The sequence below is a fragment of the Cherax quadricarinatus genome, chromosome 27 (assembly GCF_038502225.1).
Source record: "Cherax quadricarinatus isolate ZL_2023a chromosome 27, ASM3850222v1, whole genome shotgun sequence".
Lineage (NCBI taxonomy): Eukaryota > Metazoa > Arthropoda > Malacostraca > Decapoda > Parastacidae > Cherax > Cherax quadricarinatus.
In genome coordinates, this window is record NC_091318.1 from 23,742,917 (window position 1) to 23,750,547 (window position 7,631).

At 38.6% G+C, this 7,631-nt stretch overlaps 1 protein-coding gene across 1 annotated transcript in view; it reads left to right on the plus strand.

Annotated features, from left to right (window-relative positions):
• Positions 1 to 505: 505 nt before the first annotated feature.
• LOC128691095 (protein turtle homolog B-like) overlaps positions 506 to 7,631 on the plus strand; it is a 153,682-nt gene continuing 146,556 nt past the window's right edge. Inside the window, exon 1 of the mRNA XM_053779895.2 lies at positions 506 to 2,014. The gene's annotated coding sequence lies outside the window, so the exon portion shown is untranslated. The remainder of the gene's footprint in view (positions 2,015 to 7,631) is intronic.

Sequence of the window (7,631 nt, forward strand, 5' to 3'; positions counted from 1 at the left end):
AGAATCTTAAAGGTTTGAATGAGATCTCGTAGTCACTGATTCCTGAGAGAGAAAAGATCGAGTGCTTAGAGCCTTTCTGCAAATTGTTTACCTTTGAGCGATGGTACGAACTTGGTAGCTCTTGTACTTACCCTCTCTAGTTACTCTTCGTATTTTATGTAATTTGTGGACCAAAAGAGGACAGCACATAAAGAGATAGGGGGGAGAGACAGAGAGTAAGTTTATTTAGGTACAGGTCTACATAAGCAAAATTATCATACATAGTAACATGTCTAAATTACCTAAGTTAAACCCAAAAAATCAAACAAAATGACTTAGAGAGAAATAGAGATGTAAAAAGATAAGAGAGAGAGAGAGAGAGAGGTAGCGATATGTAGAGAGAAGAGAGAGAGAGAGAGAGAGAGAGAGAGAGAGGTGCGCATGTGAGGGAGGGGGGAGGGGGGGTCCGGGCTGGAGGTCGGTGTGATGTTGAACCCACCAGCAGCAAGCTAGTCAGAGACGGACCGGCGACCTGAGCCTGCCGCTGCTGCTGCCGCCTATACCGCACCTGCCGCTGCTGCTGCTCGCTCCGGTTCCCGCTGCGCTGCAACCGTCCACACGCAGCTGCGGCTCCCAACCACTATATCTGGAATCCAACCCCCCCCCCTTCAGAAACCATGTATATCTTAGCCCTGCTCTTTGAGGCGGGGTAAAGACTAATACATGGAAAGCAATGAGAAACAAAAACGCATCTGCAGTTGTGAAATGAATGTGGCTTAAAAATAATCAAAAGCTACTCAACACTGTTCCCAAGTTCTACTCTTCCTTCTTCGATGTTTAGTACATAGTATTGTACTCGTAGGTGCAGTAAGACTTATACACTGCTAGGTTAATGATCTTGTGCTCCTAAAGTGTGGAAAAGGACATAAAGATCTTACGATGATATAGGAAAGGCAAGAATATATGCGTCAGAGTGCACAGTGCTGGTTGGTACGTGGCTCTCAAGTTACATTTAGTGAAGCAGTGAAGTGTTGAAGTGTTTTGTGTCTAAACATGATACAGTTTAGTATGATAACTTTTTTAGTAATCCTTGTACAGTGTACCTTGTGAGAATTGGAAGATCAGTTTGTAACCATAAACATTTACGGAATTCTGCACTTTACGACGTACTTTACATTTTAGAAATTTTTATCACTGTCCATTTTGAGTTGTCCATGTTACTTAGTGTTGAATTTGCAACAGTGTGGACTTAAAGAGGGAAAATTTAGTGTTTCCTTATTAAGGTGCGTGAGGTAGGTGCACCACACCGCTCAGAAGTAATTCGATCTCTTAAAGAGTACGGGGCGTGGCGAGCGAAGCTAACTATACAAGCTCACAGCTTCCTTGTCGCCAAGAAACTGGGATTGTGTTAGTAGTAGCCCGAGGGATGTTCTCTGGAGCTATTTAACACTGCGGAACATCTTGTTGCTGTTTGTTCTCTCAAGCTACTCTACAAGTTACAGAACACAGTTGTGATCTGTTACGTGTGTTCTCTGAAGCCACAGCAAAGACTACGGAACACCTCGCGGGGAAATCAAACAAAAGCTTTTAGTGTTTTGCTCGTCAGTGTTTTAAAAACCTCGCCAGTGATACTCACGGTGAGAAGTGCGGTGGTTCGGCAACGTTCTTGTGAAGTGAACAACACTGTATGCTACATCACATGACATATGCTAAGACAGATGCTTAACGCATTCATGTCCCAGGAGACGCCGGTGCTACAAAAACACACTCGTTTATGCAAGTGATTAAAAAATATTTCTTCTCATGAAATTGTTCTGTATTCAATACAGTAATAAATGTTCTCACTAAAGTAATCAAAACGTTAGGAATACACTAGAAATGTAAATAACACCAAGAAAAACTGTAGCTCCAGCAGAGGCAAAGGGATAACAGCAACCAATGTGTCCCCATGAACGTTGACTTCAGTACAAACAAGCATCACCAGTGAACACAGCCTGTCTAGCAGGAAGCTACAACCCACCATAACTAATTAAAGGTTAGCATTTTGCAGAGATAAAAATATGCAGCAAGATCACAATAACAGGTGATATCACAATATGCAGAACAACCTCTGTGAAAAAATAGTGAAATTTCAAGGACGTTTTCTTGATTTCTCACATTATCAAGGAACAGTTCCTTAATAATGTGAGAAATCACGAAAACGCTTGGAATTTCACTATTTTCACTATTCACTTTATATATATATATATATATATATATATATATATATATATATATATATATATATATATATATATATATATATATATATATATATATATATTATTTTTACTTGGGCCGTTTCTCACCAAGGAAAGGATACCTAAAGTAGGAAATAGTAGCCATACCATACAATCGTTTATTTAACAGCTGTTTTGCCAGTTTACGAACATCATTGATTCTTCCAACTGCAACATCCCTACCCGTCCAATAGAGTATAGTCATTGTACTCGCCACCACCGGGGCTCAAATTCTGCTAATTATTGCCCCCCGAATCCCTTAATAAGGGTTAACTGTGCTGACACCAGCTTATCGAATCCCAGAAACTATGTATCTCCACTTACTCCGCTCTTACATGCCTGCTGGATTCTGAAGATTTGCTACTAAAAACCTCCTTCACCACCTAATTCCATCCATTCTATAAAACAGACACTACCCCTCATTCAGTCTAACCTAGATTTATACACCCTCTTGGTCAAACAATTCTGCTCCAGCCTTTCTAAATGGCGTACCATATCTTTATTCTTTACATAATATTCACACTACATTTTGCCCTGAAATACGACATCCTTACTGACTCCAACGTTTGAAGACCATGTCTCACGCCAGTGTAAAAGTGTAGGTACCACTAAACTCTGGTACATACTCCTTTATGACACCGTTAATATACTCTAACTTTCCACATATGTCTCAATTCTCCATCTATCTTTTTTTCCCTTAGCCTATTTTATGGCTCACTTTGTTACAGACACATTTACGACAAGTCCACTCGCAGATGTCTAAATACATTCACTTCCTCCATATCCCTTCCCCCCACCCCCAATCTGAGACCCAATTTTCATTGCCTAAACTTTTTACTTTCGTTACTTTGATCTTTTATATGCTCACTTTAAATTTTGTTTTAAACATCCTCCCAAATTCCTCCACCTTTTCAACCTCTCAATAAAATTCCTCCAAAAGTTAGTGCCACCAGCAAAGCAACCAAGTCTTTACATTTCTTTTAGGTACGTGCGAATACGCATGGTCCAAATATCGATTTAAACCCAGAGCTACCAAACCTACGCTTCCCATCTTTTTTAATCCCAGGTTAATGTAGGCTATGGTATGAATCTTAGTGATGGATACTGACAAGTGGTTTCATAAGACACATAACTGAACACTAGGACATGTTCACTTTGGAAATGTTTCGGTCTAAGACCTTTGATCACTTCTAACTAAGAATATGGAAATGACAAAAGTCATAAGACCCAAACTTTATTCTAAACAAACAGTTTCTAATGTTTGCTTCCGTGTTTCCCAAAATTTAATGTACATCAACCTAACCAAACATAACCTGACTCATGAAATCGCAATAACACGATTACAAACAAACCACGGTACGCGTGGGACTCGAACTCACGGCAAGTGACTTCGAGCCCCACCTGTACTGTGTTTTTTTTCAAACCTAACCTTACAGAAAACAACAAACATTACAATTTTATTAAATTTTATACATACTGAAATACACGAAGGGTAATTCATGTGTTTGCCGTGTACGAAGAGCGGGCTGAACTGTGAGTAGTTGTGACAACTCCCACGTTGCAAAGAATTCATCTCTCTCTTAAGCCCATATTTCTCCCGAACGTTCTAGCATTCACTTCTAGTAAGACCCAATCTTTATTAAGCAATTATCATGACATCACACATCCCTGTCTTCTGTGTCCCCTATAAACCTTATCTTAGGCCACACTCTTCTCATTTAATTAACGCACTACCTATTCTACGCCTTTTCTAAATCTATAAATTCAACCAGCATTTTCTTACCATTTTCTAAGTATTGTTCACTTATGTACTTTAATGTAAAATCTGGCCCACCTACATACATATATACATACTTATTTAGAGTAACATACACTGACAATGGGAGTCCGAGAACCTGGAGTACCTGTAACTAGAGTGGGAGGAGAGAACCATTGAGTACATGGACTGAAGAGGGTTGGATGGGAGAGGCAAAAGAGCACAGAATTGTGGCACACTCAGCTTGGCAACATCCATCACCCACATCATTTTGCAACAGAAACTTTAATGTTAAGATACAACAGAAAAAATAATGTAGTGATACAACAGAAATATTAATTCAGTGATACAACATAAACATCGGTATGATACAACAGAATAATTAACACAATGATTCAAGAGAAACATCAATATAATGATATAAATGAAACATTAATGCGATGCAACAGAAACAGCAATATAGTACAACAGAAACATCAGTATAATGATACAACAGGAACATCATTTTGTTACAACAGAAACAGAGAACACAGTGTGGATCAGTAGATCTGCAGTGTGATCTACCATTTCTTGATTCTTCACCTGCACTCAGTGATCAAGCGCATTATTCAACACGGTTGTAAAAGGTGTGGCAATTGCGACAAGCTGTGGCTAAATACACAGATTTATTAAAGGACACGTTTCTCCACTAGTGGCTTCAAAGGTCGTAATCCTAAGGACTGATAAAGCTATACTCGTTGAATACGTGTCCTGAACTGTACAGAAGTGTCCTTATTCACACTACGCATTGACCTTATCCACACATGCACTGATGTTACTGTATGTTCTCTAGATTCTAGATGCAGCTTCCCCTCCCACCGTAAATAAAACGTTGTATCAGTGAAGGCTTACCTGCATTTAGCGTCTTACCTAGATGAGAGGCTGTTGAGATGATTTTTTCGTGCACAGGAGAGCACAGCAGGTTGATCACGAGGGTGATGAAATCCGTGGTGAACAAGAGCAGGGGATGCCCGACGAAGGGTTTTACGAGGGTGTGGACGAGGTTTTGAGTGGTGAGGGCTTGATAATCCAGCAGACATGTGTGAGTATACTAGATCAGGGTTTACCAAAGTGATTTATGGAATCTTATGAATTGACTGAATGGAAATATCTGAGGAAGGGTGTCAGGAAAAGCTGGTCACCCGGAGTCAGTTTCCGGAGATGGGAAATATAGTGACTACTGTTTACGGTTTGGTGGGTCAACAGAATAATTATCTTGTGTAAGTGCCTGATCACCCAGATTGTAATTGTTATGTGCGCCAGCTTGTCGTTAGGGCGGGCTGCGGGGACCAAAAAGAGGCCTTGAAACATTTTACAGGTATTACTGCCTCCTGATGATTGCACTAATCTTGTTTTTTCCCCTTCACTTTCTCTTTCTCTTTCGCACCCCTCACACTTTCTCTCAAGGAATTAAAGATTAACTAGTCTGAAGCCTTAAAGACACTGATTCAAACCTACACACACACACATACACATACACACACACACACACACACACACACACACACACACACACACACACACACACACACACACACACACACACACACACACACACACACACACTCGCGCGCGCGCGCGCGTATGTTTCGTTTTTATGTCGTCCAAGAACTAGCATGATTTTTAAAGTAAGAATCCAGAGGTAATGTTTGAAAAGGTGAGAATATTTTTCCGACGTCTGCGACGCATCGACCGGGAGGAAGTTGGACAGGAAAGGGCAAACACTGGAAGTTACCTGGAAAAAATGTGAGATTATTCCCAACAAAAACTAGTGGAGATAAAAGCATTAAAATTATTATTGATTATGAAGATGATTATGATGATGATTAGGAGGAGGAGGAGGATAAAAAGGAGGAAGAGTAGGTGGAATAAAAACTCACAATACCATGGATGGAACAATTCACAAATCATGGTACTTTTCCTGTGTGCGGGTTATTTGTGGATGATGATAATGATGATGATGATGATGATGATGATGACGATGATGATGATGATACCGTCACATTAAGTTGCTCATGAGTGAACTTAATCCATTTTAAGAACAATTCAGAAACTTCACCTTCAACCAACTACACATTCTGGTGAGGTGGAGAGATCACGACCTCTGCACCGACGACTGGAAACTGGGTCAGGTTAGGTCACAGGTGGTGTCATGTGGGTGGGACCTTTCAAGTAAAGGTTACCCAGCGGTAGGCATGCTAGAGATACCACAAAGCTGAAAGTGCTATGTAATCAGTGATATTATGTACCCTAATGACCTCTGCTTTCGGGAATTTCCTCCTAATCCTATCGTCGTCAGTATCATTAATAATAATAAGAAGGAGAAAAACAATAATAATAATAATAATAATTATTATTTATTATTATTATTATTATTATTATTATTATTATTATTATTATTATTATTATTATCATTATTATTTATTATTATTATTATTATTACTATTATTTATTATTATTATTATTATTATTATTATTATTATTATTATTATTATTATTATTATTATAGTAATAATAATAATATGCAACAAACAATGCAAAACAATTCGGCTCGAAATCCTCTTCAGGTAAGTAAAGAGCCCCTTATCTTCCAACTTTTTTTTTTTTAGCGTTGAGGAGATGGCCTACTAAACAGGGTAGTAGAATATTCCTCGTGCGTTCAAACGTGAGTCACTTAATATATATTCTCTCGTTACTGTTGGTCATTTATCCGTAGAGGGGAAGTATAAGTTAACTTATTCAAGCCTAAGCTAAATTCCCGCAGTATGTTAAAAGTTGTAGAAATTAACAAAAGCAATTTGGAGAAAATGCCCATATTAACTGGAGAATAAGTTGAAATCACGGTAGAAAGAAAGATTTAATGTGATTATGCCGATCATATATTGTGCATATGTTAATACGTCAGATATACCTCCAAATCAGACATGCAACCATATCCACCACCAAACCTATTTGCAACCGTTATGGTTGCCAATAAGTTTGCAACCATATCGCTTGCAACCATACACTTTATGTGGGAACAGAGGCCATCCTGAGAGAAGGTTTCTGTAACAGTTCAGCTCGAACGAAGCCTCTGGCGTTTTGTAACTGATGAACCCATAAAAGAATAATTGACAATATCCTCAATATTCCCAGATATATATATATATATATATATATATATATATATATATATATATATATATATATATATATATATATATATATATATATATATATATATGGAAAGAGGGAGATTATTTCCCAGTAAAAGTAGGCCTTAGACAAGGATGTGTGATGTCACCGTGGTTGTTTAATATATTTATAGATAGGGTTGTAAGAGAAGCAAATGCGAGGGTCTTGGCAAGAGTCGTGGAGTTAAAAGATAAAGAATAACACATAAAGTGGGAGTTGTCACAGTTGCTCTTTGCTGATGACACTGTGCTCTAGGGAGATTCTGAAGAGAAGTTGCAGAGGTTGGTGGATGAATTTGGTAGGGTATGCAAAAGAAGAAAATTAAAAGTGAATACAGGAAAGAGTAAGGTTATGAGGATAACAAAAAGATTAGGGGATGAAAGATTGGATATCAGATTGGAGGG